A 15,717-nucleotide genomic window follows, 5' to 3' on the forward strand; every position below is an offset into this window, starting at 1 on the left:
TAATTCCAGTCTTAAAAAGCATGGACTCATTTCTCTATCTTTGAGTGTAATTATGTTTTTCAGGTGTCTAATTTCCAATCTGATCAGCATTCCTCACTAACCCTCCCTTTACTCTTTGGCCTTGATGGTGTCCTACACTCATGGACATTACATTTCAAATAATTTCTCAGTAAAAATAAGTTACATTCTGACCGTACTATTTAAAACCCTTGCAAAATATAAATTCATAAAATGATTCCTTGGAATTTTATGATACTGAACAGAACAATTACTTAGATTCACTATAAAGGGAACCACCCAGTCTTGCAATGGAAATGTTCCTTTTGCCAGGTGAATCAACTGGGATTACTGGGAATACAGAACTAAGGACTGATCTTTAAAATACAAGTCTCACCAGACCACAATGCCTTTCAGAAATCCTGCTGGCAACGAGCTCATGAATGAAATACCTTGTCAGCAATGCATATTCATAATATCAATCTCTTAGGTTGATGGAGAGCTGTGTAAGACAAAACAGTCGTACAACACCATCATCAGTGCACAATTACACAACAGTACATGACATTAATTAACCTGTGCCATTCCTTTCTTTGGCAACATAGAACCTTATGCATTTACTCTAACCTGAAATTTGCCTAAATCTACAAGAATCTTAATGTACAGAGAAGTGGAAATGATAGGATACATAATTATTAGGTTTTAAAAATATATATTTTGAAACCTAATAAGGTAGAGAAGAAAGGGATCTGAGAAAACAATTACACTAACCACTAAAAAGTCGTGACCCAGGTTAATAGGGCCATAACAAAAAGCAAACTCAGGATTAGGATTCTAGAAGAGCAGAATTGAAAAGCAGAGAAACTAATATTGTGCACCGTTCAGGTTGACATAAGAGAAAGGATATACAGTATAGAGACTCTGGAGAGAATATAAAAAAAGATGCAGATGTACCAAAACTAAAAGATTATATCTCTCAGGGAAGAATATATACATATATATGTCCTTGCTCTCTATTCTCTGGAAAAGGATGTCTGAGGAGTGTCTTAATAGAGGTATTTTAAATTGTACAAGATTTTAAAAGAATAATTACAGTGAAGATGTTTCCATATGTGCAAAAGAGCAAAACTAGGTGCCATCCATATAAGAAAATTTTGTTTTTATATAAAACTCTCCAAAACTTCGATGTGCAATCACAATAAAATATGATCAATATGAGATAGCCATGAGGAATTCAGGAGAAAATCTACACAGAGAGTGGTGAGAATGTGGAACTCACAACTACAATGAGGTGGACAGCAGGGCTGGATTCAAAGGGATTCTGGAGAGAGAGAGGAATAAATTAAATTGTTGGTGGGCTGAGACACAAAGGTTGAGGAGGAGGCTTATGAGGCATGGACATTGAATGGACAAAATATCCTGCTTTCATCCTGAATATTCTGAGTAGATATTTTTGTTTAAGTCATTGCTTCAAACTACTCCCAACAACATTCTTTATTTTATTTATCCTCTTTTTAATAATATTTTTTATTTAATTAAATTATTTAAATCCACTTGAATATTTTTAAATGTCTCTGATCATTGAAAATATTTTTAAAAATAAACTTTCAGCGACAAGGCCTCAGTATCCACTATCTGAGGCCTTGTCACTGCACACAATCCCACTCTGCCTCATGGAAATACAGAGGCAGCCAGGCCTTCAGAACAATTGGACCCGCTGTGCCGAAAAGGTAAGTGTGGCCACAAACAGTACTGGGGTGAGGATGGACGGAGGTTAGAACATGCACAATTCAGACCAATGCCTCAGTAAGGCATCTTTAACACTCATGGTTGTGGTTGAGATAGTTGTGACCAGGAAGGAAGTGCAACTCTCAACATTGTAGACTTTGTACTTGTGTGGTAGGTTGTCAAATTTCGGTGTAAACTTCATCTCTTCAGTCTTCAAAGCACATGTGGTTTGAATAATTGCAGTGCACGTTCAAACTGCACCCAGCAGGTGTTTTCACATGATACTAGCTCTGGCTTCCTGACCACTTTTTATCCTAAAGTGTGTCATCTACATGAACTGGCATGCTTAAAGAAATTCATCATTTCTGATTCATGGTTAATGAAAGGATTATGCACAGTTCATGCAATGAACTCACAATATGTGGATTGACTTTGGTGAATGCAAGCTACTGGGCCAGACCCTATTAGTCTGATCTGTCTGTCTGATCTGGATGCAGAGGGCCAATCATGCTGGCTCAAAGCATCCTGAACTGTAAGGGCAAGGTCTGGACAGTAGCCTGGCCTCCAGCGGTACAATGAGGAGGCCTCACCCATGAAAATATCCTGAAAGGTCTGACAGCTGCACAAATCCCTGTAAGGTCTCTGACAGGCCACACCCAAAAACTATTAAAATTCAGTAAAATTTTAAAAATGAATAACATTAAAAAATATAAAATTAACTAAAAACATACAACATTAAAGCAAAATTATATTAAAAAAGTAATATCCCATCCCCTTTGCCTCCTAATCTACAGCCTCACAATACCAAATAAAATCAATATGATATTGAATTCTGAGCCAACCTGGGAGATCTGAGTTCTGATTATGTGATCTCTCACCATTTTTGGTCCAAATTAATGTTTAAAATACATGTTTATGAAGCCGACTTTTTTAAAAACCTACAGAAGTGTTTTTTTTTCTATTTTATCAACTTTCAATAGTGTGTATACACATAAATCCATTAATTTCTTGGTGGATACTCTGGAATTTAAATTATCAACAATCAAAGTTCTGTGATTAGCTCTTCTATTTTCAGTTCTGGGCAGAAATCCAGTCCAAACTGATGGTACAAAATGCCCTCTCTCCTTCTCCTGCAACATTAAAATCTTGCAGAAATGACTGAGAAGTCCCAGTCTAATTTGACACGAAGGGGAAACAAAGGGAAAGAGATTCAATTGAAAATCCTTATAGCTGGATCATCCTAATGCAAAAGTCTAAGGAGTAGGAAAATGTTTAATTTTCTTTCTTTAATGCCCTTCATTTTAGTGAATAGAAATCAAAATTGTGAAAAGGAATTTCTCATCATCTCACCCTCCAATTCTTTTACCTGTTATCTTAAATGTATGTACGCTAGTTACCAGCTAGCAACCCCACACTGATCTCACTATCCCCCATGTCCTTCTCCTTGGTGAATACCAATGCAAAGTACTCATTTAGTAGCTCATCCACTTTCTCTGGCTCCAGGCATAAATTCCCTCCTTTGTCCTTGAGTGGTCCTACCCTCTCCCTAGCTACTCTTGTTTTTTAATGTATGTATAAAAAATCTTGGGATTTTCCATAATCCCACTCACTAAGGATATTTCATGACCCCTTTTAGTCCTCCTGATTCCCTTTTTATGTTCTTTCCTGCTTTCTTTATATTCATAGAACATAGAACATAGAAAAACCTACAGCACAATTCAGGCCCTTCGGCCCACAAAGCTGTACTGAACATGTCCTACCCTAGGAATTACTAGGCTTACCCATAGCCCTCTATTTTTCTCATCTTCATGTACCTATCCAACGGTCTCTTAAAAGACCCTATCGTATCCGCCTCCACCACCGTTGCCGGCAGCCTCACCACTCTCTGAGTAAAAAACTTACCCCTGACATCTCCTCTATACCTACTCCCCAGCACCTTAAACCTATGTCCTTTTGTGGCCACCATTTCAGCCCTGGGAAAAGCCTCTGACTATCCACCCTATCAATACCTCTCATCACCTTATATACCTCTAACAGGTCCCCCCTCATCCTCTGTTGCTCCAAGGAGAAAAGGCCGAGTTCCCTCAACCTGCTTTCATAAGGCATGCTCCGCATTCCAGGCAGCATCCTTGTAAGTCTCCTCTGCACCCTCTCTATGGCTTCCACATCCTTCCTGTAGTGAGGCGACCAGAACTGAGCACAGTACTCCAAGTGGGGTCTGACCAGGGTCCTATATAGCTGCAACAATACCTCCAGGCTCCTAAATTCAATTCCATGATTAAGATTCCTTGATATTCCTTAAGGTCCCTGTCTGATTTCTGCTACCTTACATATGCTTCCTTTCTCTTCTTGACGAAATTTGCCACATCATCCAAGGTCCCTAAACCTTGCTGTTCTTGTCCTTCTTCCTCACTGGAACTTGCCAATCCTGAATTCTGATCAGCTTGCCTTTAAACGACTCCCACATGTCAAATGTGGACGTACCCAATAACAGCTGCTCCCATTCTACTCTCCCCGGCTCCTGCCTAATACTGTTGTAATTAGCCTTCTCCAATTTAGCACTTTCCCCCAAGGTCCAGATTGAATGATTAAAAAAAAATTAAAATATAAAATAATTAAATACAAAACAATCAAGAAAACAAGACGAAAAACACTATGATGCTGGAGGGAACGTAACCTGCATGGGGAAACAGGGTCTACTCCTGATTACACACAAGCAATGAAAGAGAGATTTGCAAAAGTCATCCACAAAGGAAAACAACTCTTCTCCTCTCACCTAGAATATGTCCAGCAGAAGGAAGGAAAGTCTGACCATAGCAAGCTGCTAAACCCCAGCAGTCAATCACCAGCCTCTTCCCTAAGTGACAGGGTCAATGGAAGACATGGCAGCAGTAGAACAAGCAGGAGGCTGGCAGGTGATGAAGAGGGGGCAAAAAACCTGAAAAAATGTCTTCCAGCAACCAAGATGAGTAGCATAGGTCCCAGACAGACAAGAGATGATGAAGGTGCATGAGGAAGTCAGGACCGAAAAATAAAAGGATGGAAAGGAAACAGAAAAGATGCCGCAGCCAAGAATCTGTGAGGAAAGCAAACAATTCAGTGTACCCAGCTCTGGGAGTCAGGGAACAGCACAGTAACCAACGTGCCCCAAAACTGGGAGTAAGGGAACAGTATAGTATTCAACACACCCCAGATCTGGGTCAGGGAATAGCACAGCATCCAACATACCCTAGCTCCTGTTGTCAAGGAACTGCACAGTACCAACACACCCCAGGTCTGGGAGTCAGGAAACAGTATTGCATTCAGTGCACCCCAGATCCAGGAGTCCTGAAGTTTGCAGTGTCCAATACACCCTAGCTCTGGGAGTCCAGGTGGGATGCAGAGTTCAACACACCCTTGCATTGGGAATCTGGGAACAATGCAGTGTTCACCACACTATAGCTGCAGGATGTGGAGAGCAGCAACCTAGAACCTTGAAGATCAGAAGTACATGGAGGAGACAACTGTCATTGAGAATCAAGCTGGTCTCGCCTCAGCAATGCTGCCAGCCTCAATGCAGTAAAACTAACTCCCTCGGGGACTTCAGGACCTGTACCTCAGCCCGACACAAGTGCTACAGTTTATTGCATCATGGGGTGAATCACTGATAGCGGTACTGTGACTTTGGACTTTAAATATACAAAACAATGGGTTTAAAGATCACATTGAAATCAGCTCGTCCCCAGTTAACAAATGGTTTCTGTTTTTACAGCCATCCTTAAGTCAATTTTATCCATATCGGAAAATACACAAAAATCACTTGTTATGGGAACCATACCTCCAAAGTTTTTTAATGAATGGCATCAAAACACATAAGACTAATAAGAACAATTACAAAAAGTGGAGAGAGAGAGGAAACTAGTTCTGCTGTTCATCGGACCGAATGTACGTATGCAAGTCAGACTTTTGAATTTAATAATATAATGGGAAATGTCAGACATTCGTGACCTGGGGATGGTCTGTAATGGGCTGTTTCCAGGGATGTGTAGTGAGACATACTGTGACTATTGCTAGAAGTACATAACTCAATGAAAGACACATTTTGGTCTGCCTTAAGCTTGTTGGTCTTCCAGTGCAAGAAGTTACCTACAACTGGGTATTGCCGACTGGTGCAGGACAATGTGCTGAGGGATGAATCAAGTTGGTGCAGCTACTGCAGAGCCTCTGTAGGAAAAGGCCACTGTCTAGGGTCCTCCCATCACTGAGGAGCTGAGCCCTGTGTAACAACCTCTTGAGCTTAACACTTATGAAAAAGTTGGGACTAAAAAATTGACTGCAAATATAATGATGCACTTTATACAGTGAATGAATACAAAGCAACATGTCCCATATTGTATAACTGCATATTTTATGAATAAAGTATATTTTTGGAAATAAAAACTAAAGCTGCCTTTGCCAGTGACATCCATCCACCATACCTGGTCTCTGACCCAAATACCAGCAGCATATTTTTGTTCCCATCCTGTGTGCCTTTGTGGATTCACCAGAATCTCTGGGTCAAGGTACCATAACAGTAAATAATGGACAGAAATATTTGGAAATCAGCTATCTTAAGTTTATGACAAAACACATAAGAATGATTTGCAGTTTAAACAACCCATACGATAAATAAGCAATAAACAGATTCTTATATCAAAATGGGCTGGGGACTACAGAACTTATTAACACCAGCACCATTTGGATGAATAGAGTTATACCGCACGGAAAGAGGCCCTTTGGCCCAACTCGTCTATGCCGACTAAGGTGCCTTCCTGAGCTAGACCCATTTGCCTGCAGCTGGCCCCATCCCTGTAAAGTTCAAAGTTGAGTTTATTGTCATATGCACAAGTACATGTATGCACAGTTGCAATGAAAAACTTACTTGCAACAGCATCACAGGCACATAGCATAAGAGGCACAACATTCACAAGAAAAAATAAATTAAACATAAATTAGACAAGAAAGAACACAATCAGAACAAAAAGAAACAAAATCCACTGTAGTGCAAAGGGGCCATAGTGTTGCTATATTGAGGTAGGGTTGTGCAAGTTGGTTCAAGAAGGGGAGTAGCTGTTCTTGAACCTGGTGATGTGGGACTTCAGGCTTCTGTACCTCCTGGCTGATGGTAGCTGCAAGAAGATACCATGGCCCGGACAGTGGGGATCTTTGATGGTAGATGTTGCCTTTGTGAGGCAGCACATTATGTAGATACTTACAATGGTAATGATCATGTAGGTGTTACGGACTCAGTGAAAGTCCCTTTAAGATAGAGAGTGTGTGTGTATGTGTGTGTGGGGCGTGCTTACGTCAATAGAAGATAAAGGACGTAATGACGTTGTTGGAGAAGAAGAAGGAGAGAGAGAGAGAGAAGGGAGAGAGACACCAGCCTGCTTGTTTTCTCTATCGATGGATGAGAAACAATAACTGTGTTTGCCACTGAAACCCATGTATGGAAGTTGGAAGTAATCCGGTGGAGTTCACTTTGTTGCTGACCTGTAGAAGGAAGCAGGTATTTGTGTGTGGACGACCACGGTTCGGATGCTTTTCGGGGTGAGGAAGTCACTACCGAGTAAACACTGAAGTGTCGTTTGGGTTCCATCGTGGAACATTTGGATTTCGTATGTACTCTCTCTATGTTTTTCTACATCTACATCTTATCTTCAGACAACGGTGGTTGTTGAAGAAGCCCTTGCTCATGTTTCACCTTATGGCTTGCGGAACTGAACTTTAAGAACCATTCAGGAACTGGGAGTTTTGCACTTTGTCACACACACACACGACGAGTTTAGTTTTGGGGATAACGTTCGAGGTTTAACATTTTTGAATTCTAACATACTAACATTTTTTTTTAACTTTTATTTTACGTATTATCATAAGTAGTGATTAATAAAATAGTTTTTAACACTGAATCATGCTCAGTGTGTTTCTTTTGTTGCTGGTTTGTGACAAAATTGGGGGCTCGTCCGGGATAGTTCCCAAGGTTAACGAGATTTGTATGGGATCCAATCCAAAGATTAACGAGTGTCATCTGGGGTCGTTCCCCAGATTGACGAGATTCGTTCGGGATTAAATCCAAAGATTTTTGAGGGAGGTCTGATAAATTCTTTTTAATTGGCTTGTGTGTGTGGAAACCAGCAGCAATGGATATTAAGGCATTTTTGGAGTCACCAACCCAAAAAGGATTGGAGGTGGCGAAAAAGGATGATTTGATAAAGATTGCTACAAGGCTAAACCTTACAGAAGTAAAGCAGTCTATGAGAAAGGCAGATATTCAGAGACTGATAGCTGGCCATTATGTGGAAAGAAGGTGTTTGAGAAGGAAGTGTTAAAACAGTTTCCTGGCAGTGAAATAGCAATTTCTGAGGCACAGGTGCAGCTGGCAAAGATAGAGGCTGAACGAGAGCAAAATAAATTAGAAGCTGAACGAGAACAAAAGAGATTAGAGGCCGAGCGAGAGAAATTAGAGGCCGAACAAAAGCTAACTCAGATGAAGATAGAGGCTGATCTAGCAATGAAGCAGATGGAATTGAAGAGGATGGAGCTGGATAGTGAGGAGAAGGAGAAACAGAGGCAGCATGAGTTACAAATGAAGCGTAGGAGTTCGGAATCTGATTCTGATGATGGTTTTTCAGCCAGCAGGGAGGTTCGATTAGTCCCTCCGTTTGAAGAAGATCAGGTTGATCAGTATTTCCAACATTTTGAAAAGGTTGCTGTGAGTTCAAACTGGCCAAGGAAAGGATGGGCTCTTATGGTACAGAGTGTGATTAAAGGTAAAGCTCAAAAAGCTTATTCTGCTTTGTCTGCTGAGGATGCAGCTGATTATACCAAGGTAAAACAAGCTATTTTGAAGGCCTATGAATTGGTCCCTGAGGCTTATAGACAAAAATTCAGAGACTTGAGGAAATCTGCAGATCAGACTTATATGGAATTTGCCAATGGAAAGAGAATATGTTTTGAACGATGGTGCCTGGCTAAAAATGTAGATGGGGATTATGATAAATTGACAGAATTGATACTGGTGGAAGACTTTAAAAGATGTGTTCCAGCTGAATTAACAACATATTTAAATGAAAAGGCAGTGGAAACTTTACAAGAAACTGCTAGGTTGGCAGATGATTATGCTTTAACCCATAAATCCAAATGGGGACAACCTAAAACCTTTCAAAAGAGTTACAAAGACAATCCAGGTAAACCAGAGATTAAATTGGGAGGTAATCAAAAAGGAAAAGATGAAAAGAAGCCAGGGCTGGAGAAATCTGTTGAGCGTACTTGTTATTACTGTAGGAAACCTGGCCACGTGATATCTAATTGTGCCCTTTTGAAGAAAAAGAAGGAAGCTGGGCCCAATGCTTGCTTTCAGGCAATTAAAAATCAAAAAGGTTTAGGAGATGTTGTTAAAGATCTGTCCTTGCAAGAGGGAAAAGCGGAAAAGTTGGAGGAGGTGAGAAAGGAATTCCGTTCGTATGTATCAGAGGGTTTTGTTTCACTGAATGATGAGTCACCCCAGGTGCCAGTGAAAATTCTTAGAGATACTGAGGCTAGTCAATCTCTCTTGCTGGACAGTGTTTTAAATTTTGGTGAAGAAAGTGACACTGGTGAAGTAAATCTAGTGCGAGGCGTTACAGGTGAGACCATGTCTGTCCCTTTTCACAGGGTGATTTTAAAGTCAAAGTTCGTAGAAGGACCAGTCGAGATAGGGATAAGACCTAGTTTGCCAGTGGAAGGAGTTTCTTTGTTATTGGGAAATGACCTTGCAAATGGAGAAAGTGATCCTGTGGTACGGTTAACAACCAAACCAAGGATTGATGAGTCAGAGAATGATCCAGATGTTTACCCATCATGTGTGGTGACTCGAGCTAGAGCTAGAGAATTAGCCAAGACAGACAGTCCGGTGCAGTCTGATGTGGTTCCTTGTGACAGTCCTAAACAGGAAGAAAATTATGATGCCTTATCTGAGACTTTTCTGTCTTCACTGGAGGATCAACATCCTTATAGTGAGCCTGAATTTAAAGATTTGTCTTTGTCGAGGAAGGATTTTATGGTGGAACAGACAAAGGACCCTGAGTTGACAGAATTGAAAGAAAAAGCTCTCTCATGTGAGGAGATTGAAAAAGTGCCAACTGGATACTATGTCAAAAATGGAGTGTTAATGAGGAAATGGAGACCTCCTCATGTTCCTGTTACTGAGGAATGGGAAGTTATTCATCAGGTTGTTGTTCCAAAAGTTTATAGGGATGAGATTTTAAACCTGGCCCACAGTATGCCTTTGGGTGGTCATTTTGGTGTGAATAAAACTGTAGGGAAGATCTTGAAACAATTCTATTGGCCTGGTTTGAGAAAAGATGTGGTGATGTTTTGTCGAACCTGCCACACATGTCAGATGGTAGGTAAACCAAATCAAAAACCCCCTGTGGCTCCATTGAAGCCAATTCCTGCTTTTGGGGAGCCCTTTTCGAAGGTGATTGTGGACTGTGTTGGCCCATTACCAAAGTCTAAGACTAGAAATCAGTATTTGTTAACCATCATGTGTGCCACTTCTAGATTTCCAGAGGCAATACCCCTTAGAAATATTAAGGCCAAGACGGTGTCAAAGGCTCTTGTAAAATTTTTACCTTGTTTGGTTTGCCAAAAGAAATCCAATCTGATCAAGGTAGTAATTTTATGTCAAAATTTTTCAACAAATAGTCTATGAGCTGGGAGCAAAGCAGATTGTATCACCTGCATATCACCCAGAATCTCAAGGAGCTCTGGAGAGATTTCATTCTACTCTCAAAAATATGCTGAAGACTTATTGCTTTGAAAACACCAAGGATTGGGACGAAGGTATCCATTTACTTTTGTTTGCCGTTAGAGAATCGATCCAGGAGTCAATAGGATTTAGTCCGTTTGAGCTTGTATTTGGACATAGGGTGAGAGGACCTTTGGGAGTTGTTGAGAGAGCAATGGGTTAATGAGGAAGTTCACTTGAGTCTGTTGGACTATGTCCAAAAATTTAAAACTCGGTTGGAGAGAGTCTGCCAGCTAGCGAGAGAGAATCTGAAAACAAGCCAGATAAGAATGAAGACATATTTTGATAGACGTGCTCGGCCTAGGACATTCGCAGTGGGGCAAAAGGTGTTGGTATTTTTCCCTAGCCAAAATAATCCCTTGCAAGCTCGTTTTTCTGGACCCTATGTTATTGAATCTCGAGTGACTGATCTAGCATATATAATCAAAACACCAGATAGACGCAAGAAAACACAACTCTGTCATGTAAACATGCTAAAACCTTATTATGAGAGGGATTCAGTTGTGGCCTTGGTGGATGGTGTAAAGGTTGTTTCTAGAATGCCTGATGTTGATGTTGAGGAAGGCCAATTTAGACCAAATATTGTTCCATCGAAACTAAAAAACCAAAATATCCTGGAGAACCTTGAAACGAAGTTGGACCATTTACAAGTTTCACAAAAACAACAGATGAGAGAATTAATTTTAAAATTTAAAAATCTGTTCCCAGATGTTCCAAACAGAACATCGATAATTACCCATGATGTTGATGTTGGGGATGCAAAACCAATCAAACAAACACCCATATCGAATGAATGTGGAAAAAAAGTAAACTTGTTGATCAGGAAATAAAGTACATGTTGGAAAATGATATTATTAGACATTCTAGTTCAAATTGGAGTTCGCCCTGTGTTATTGTACCTAAACCTGATTGGAACTGTTAGATTTTGCACAGATTACAGGAAGAGTGAATGCTGTAACAAAGTCAGATGCTTACCCTATTCCTAGGGTGGATGATTGCATAGACAGAGTGGGAAAGGCAAAATTTCTTACAAAGATTGACCCTATTAAAAGGGTACTGGTGTGTTCCATTAACAGATAGAGGAAGGGAAATTTCAGCCTTTGTAACCCCTTCTGGATTGTATGAATACAATGTTTTGCCATTTGGAATGAAAAATGCTCCGGCAACATTTCAAAGAATGATTAATTCAGTGATTCATGGGTTAAAACATACAGATGCCTACATTGACGACTTAGTGACTGGAATGATACTTGGGAAGATCACATCTCTGCGTTAGAAAGGTTGTTTGAAAGACTTTCCAAGGCTAACCCTACAGTTAACTTGGCTAAAGAGTGAATTTGGCCATGCCACCTGTGACGTATCTTGGTTATGTTGTAGGTCAAGGCAAGCAAGCTCCTGTTCAGGCAAAGTTCAAGCAATATCTGAGTTCCCTATTCCCACAGGTACGAGGACTGTTAGAAGATTTTTGGGAATGGTTGGATATTATCGAAAATTTTGTAAAAATTTTGCTGATATTGCTCTTCCCCTAACTAATCTTCTGAAGAAGGGAGTAAAGTTTGTTTGGACAGATTCTTGTCAAGAAGCATTTGAGAAGCTGAAAGCCATTTTATGCTACCATCCTGTGCTCAAAACACCTGACTTTGAAAAGCCATTTTCATTAGCAGTAGATGCCAGTGATGAAGCTGCAGGAGCTGTGTTGTTGCAGAAGGGTGACCTTGATGATATTGACCATCCTGTAGCTTACTTTTTCAAAGAAATTTAATGAGCATCAAAAGAATTATTCCACCATAGAGAAAGAATTACTGTCGCTTGTTTTAGCCTTGCAACATTTCAGTGTATATGTTTGCACCTGCTCAGAAACCATTGACTGTGTATACCGATCATAACCCATTGGTGTTTCTGAGCCGAGTCAAAAACAGAACAGAAGGCTGTTAAACTGAGTTTAATTTTGCAAGAGTTTGATCTCATGATAACTCACATTAAAGGCAAAGATAATGTGATTGCTGATTGTCTTTCCCGATGTTAAATGGGAAACATGTATCTGTACTAATCTGATAGTCTGTAGTTGTGTAGCATAATAATTATTAACATTACTAACTATGCGCGGTTAAATTTTCTTGGGAAAATTTTTTTTTAGGTGTGGAGGTGTTACGGACTCAGTGAAAGTCCCTTTAGATAGAGAGTGTGTGTGTATGTGTGTGTGGGGCGTGCTTACGTCAATAGAAGATAAAGGACGTAATGACGTTGTTGGAGAAGAAGAAGAAGAGAGAGAGAGAGAGAGAAGGGAGAGAGACACCAGCCTGCTTGTTTTCTCTATCGATGGATGAGAAACAATAACTGTGTTTGCCACTGAAATCCATGTATGGAAGTTGGAAGTAATCCGGTGGAGTTCACTTTGTTGCTGACCTGTAGAAGGAAACAGGTATTTGTGTGTGGACGACCACGGTTCGGATGCTTTTCGGGGTGAGGAAGTCACTACCGAGTAAACACTGAAGTGTCATTTGGGTTCCATCGTGGAACATTTGGATTTCGTATGTACTCTCTCTATGTTTTCTACATCTACATCTTATCTTCAGACAACGGTGGTTTGTTGAAGAAGCCCTTTGCTCATGTTTCACCTTATGGCTTGCGGAACTGAACTTTAAGAACCATTCAGGAACTGGGAGTTTTGGCACTTTGTCACACACACACACGACGAGTTTAGTTTTGGGGTAACGTTCGAGGTTTAACATTTTTGAATTCTAACATACTAACATTTTTTAACTTTTATTTTACATATTATCATAAGTAGTGATTAATAAATAGTTTTTAACACTGAATCATGCTCAGTGTGTTTCTTTGTTGCTGGTTTGTGACATAGGTAAACCTTTCCAAATGTCTTTTAAATGTTGTTACTGCACCTGCCTTTACCACTTCCTCTGGCAGCTCGTTCCATATATCCACCACTTTCCGTGCATAAAATCTTGCCCCTCAGATATCCTTTAAATCTTTCCCCTCTCATCTTAAACTTACAACCTCTAGGTTTAGACTCCTCTATCCTGGGAAGAAGACTGTGACCATCCACCTTATCTATGTCCCTCATGATTTTATAAATCTCCATAAGTTCACCCTTCAGCTTTCTTCGCTCCAGGGAAAACAATCCCAGCCTATCCAGTCTCTCCCTATAACTCATGCCCTCCAGTCCCAGCAACATCCTCGTGAATCTTTTCTGTACCTTCTCTAGCTTAATCACATCCTTCCTAGAAGGTGACCAGAACTACACACAATATTCCAAATGCTGTCTCACCAATGTCTTGCACAGGATATGGCAATACAGAAACGAACAGGGGAAACTTAGAAAAAGTTGATCTTTGTGTTAATGTTCCTGAATACATCAGCATGTTTCATATAGAGTGTACAGAACAGGAAGGGGACCCTTTGGTTCACCACGTCCATGCCAACCATTTTGCCCATCTACATATGCAATATCGTCTTGTATTAACATAATGTTAACTGGATAATTGCATTAGAAATAATACCTGGTCACAATGCATTGTTATTAGGTTCTGAAGTGATTACTGTAATGAAATTAGCCTGTAAGAAGGTCATAGGTTTCAAAGAAAAGAGCTTGACAGGCCCAAAACTTCTATGTCCTGTACATTTTTTTGTGGTGTACACTATAACTCGTCTTTCAAGTAGGATTTACATCCCCCAGTGAGGTGCTTACCTGATTTGGCCTCTCACATGGGTGGCCTCTTCATTCAAGTGGGTGGCCTTGCTGCTGGGTGTCTGACCTGCTGTCTCCTTAGTGGCTTTGAAACTGTGAGGAGACAAAGTTAATTGTCTCAGTGTTATCCGTAATGTACAGTCTAGTCTTACTTAACTTTAAATCATTGAGTGAACTGGCTGTGTTAAGCATCTTTTGATCCTGCAAATGTCCTTTTCTCAGTTGGCTTAACCACAAAGCTGTCTGCTGATACTAACTTAGGCTTTTCCCCGATGACTTCTTGCAAGGAGACTCCATTAGCTGAGGCTTTGATCATTAGTACAATCACATAATATCATTGGAACAGGGGAGAAGATATTTTCCAAGGAATTTTAAAATTACTGCCTGATGAATAAAACTTATAGATTGTAGTGGTGCACAATCACTTTTATGAGGGTATTCAAATTGACAAGCAAAGCATTTTTGAAGGTACCTACATGAACATGGAATTCTTAAACTCCTGTCATTTGAGTGCATTCTGACATTGGAATCCTCATGGATTCCAGAGGCAGAGTGCAACCGTGCAGTTTCCCAGCAGCTGTACTGTGAACTCTGTCCATTGAACCCGAACCAGGTTAGACTGGGCCAGGTAGAGCAACTCCATTCATTTCAGTGGAGAGCCACAGCTCTGAGGGAAAGAAGAAAGTTTCAAGTTCTTTTAATTTTTATAATTAAGTTTACCATCAGGCCTTGTTTTCTTGATTAGAAAAACAAAGGACTGCAGATGCTGGAATATCTAAATGAAAAACGCTATGATGCTGGAGGAACTTAGCAGGCCAGGCAGCATGCAGATCACTACCACGTGTCCAGGTTTGGCCAACTGTGCGGCACACTCTGGGTTAACAAGCAATCTACTGGAGGAACTCAGTGGGTTGAGCAGCGTCTGTGAGGGGAAAGGAGTTGTCAATGTTTTGGGTTGAAACCCTGCATCTCCTCTCCACAGCCTCCAACTGATAGTGCCCCAACCCCGCATTTCCTGCTTCTATCTCTTACATCTCCCCTCCCCAGCCTCTGATCACAAAGCTCAAGGGCAAATGGATGATGGCTCCCTTTGCATATACCTTAAACATAACCTTGACCTGATGTTGTCCAGATCCCAAATGTTGATGCAGTTTCCTTCTCCTTTAATGTATCTGGGTAAGGTCCAAGACATCCGCAACCAGAATGTGGGGGCTGTACACATGCACCATCCTAGATAGGGAAGTGAATGACTAATGGAAGGCAATGAGAAAGCAAATCATTATTTTAACAGAGTGAGATTACAAAATATTGTGGTACCAAGGGGTATGGGGGTCCTAGTAGATGAAACTTTAGAATGGAAATATAGCAAGTAATTAGGAGTCTCTCTGCCTTGGGAGGTACACAGAGTCTTCATCTTCAGAAGCAACACTGGTGCTACACCCGTCTTTACTCAGAAGGTCTGCAACCTCTCTAAGGGTAA

The sequence above is a fragment of the Pristis pectinata genome, chromosome 7, assembly GCF_009764475.1.
Source record: "Pristis pectinata isolate sPriPec2 chromosome 7, sPriPec2.1.pri, whole genome shotgun sequence".
NCBI lineage: Eukaryota > Metazoa > Chordata > Chondrichthyes > Rhinopristiformes > Pristidae > Pristis > Pristis pectinata.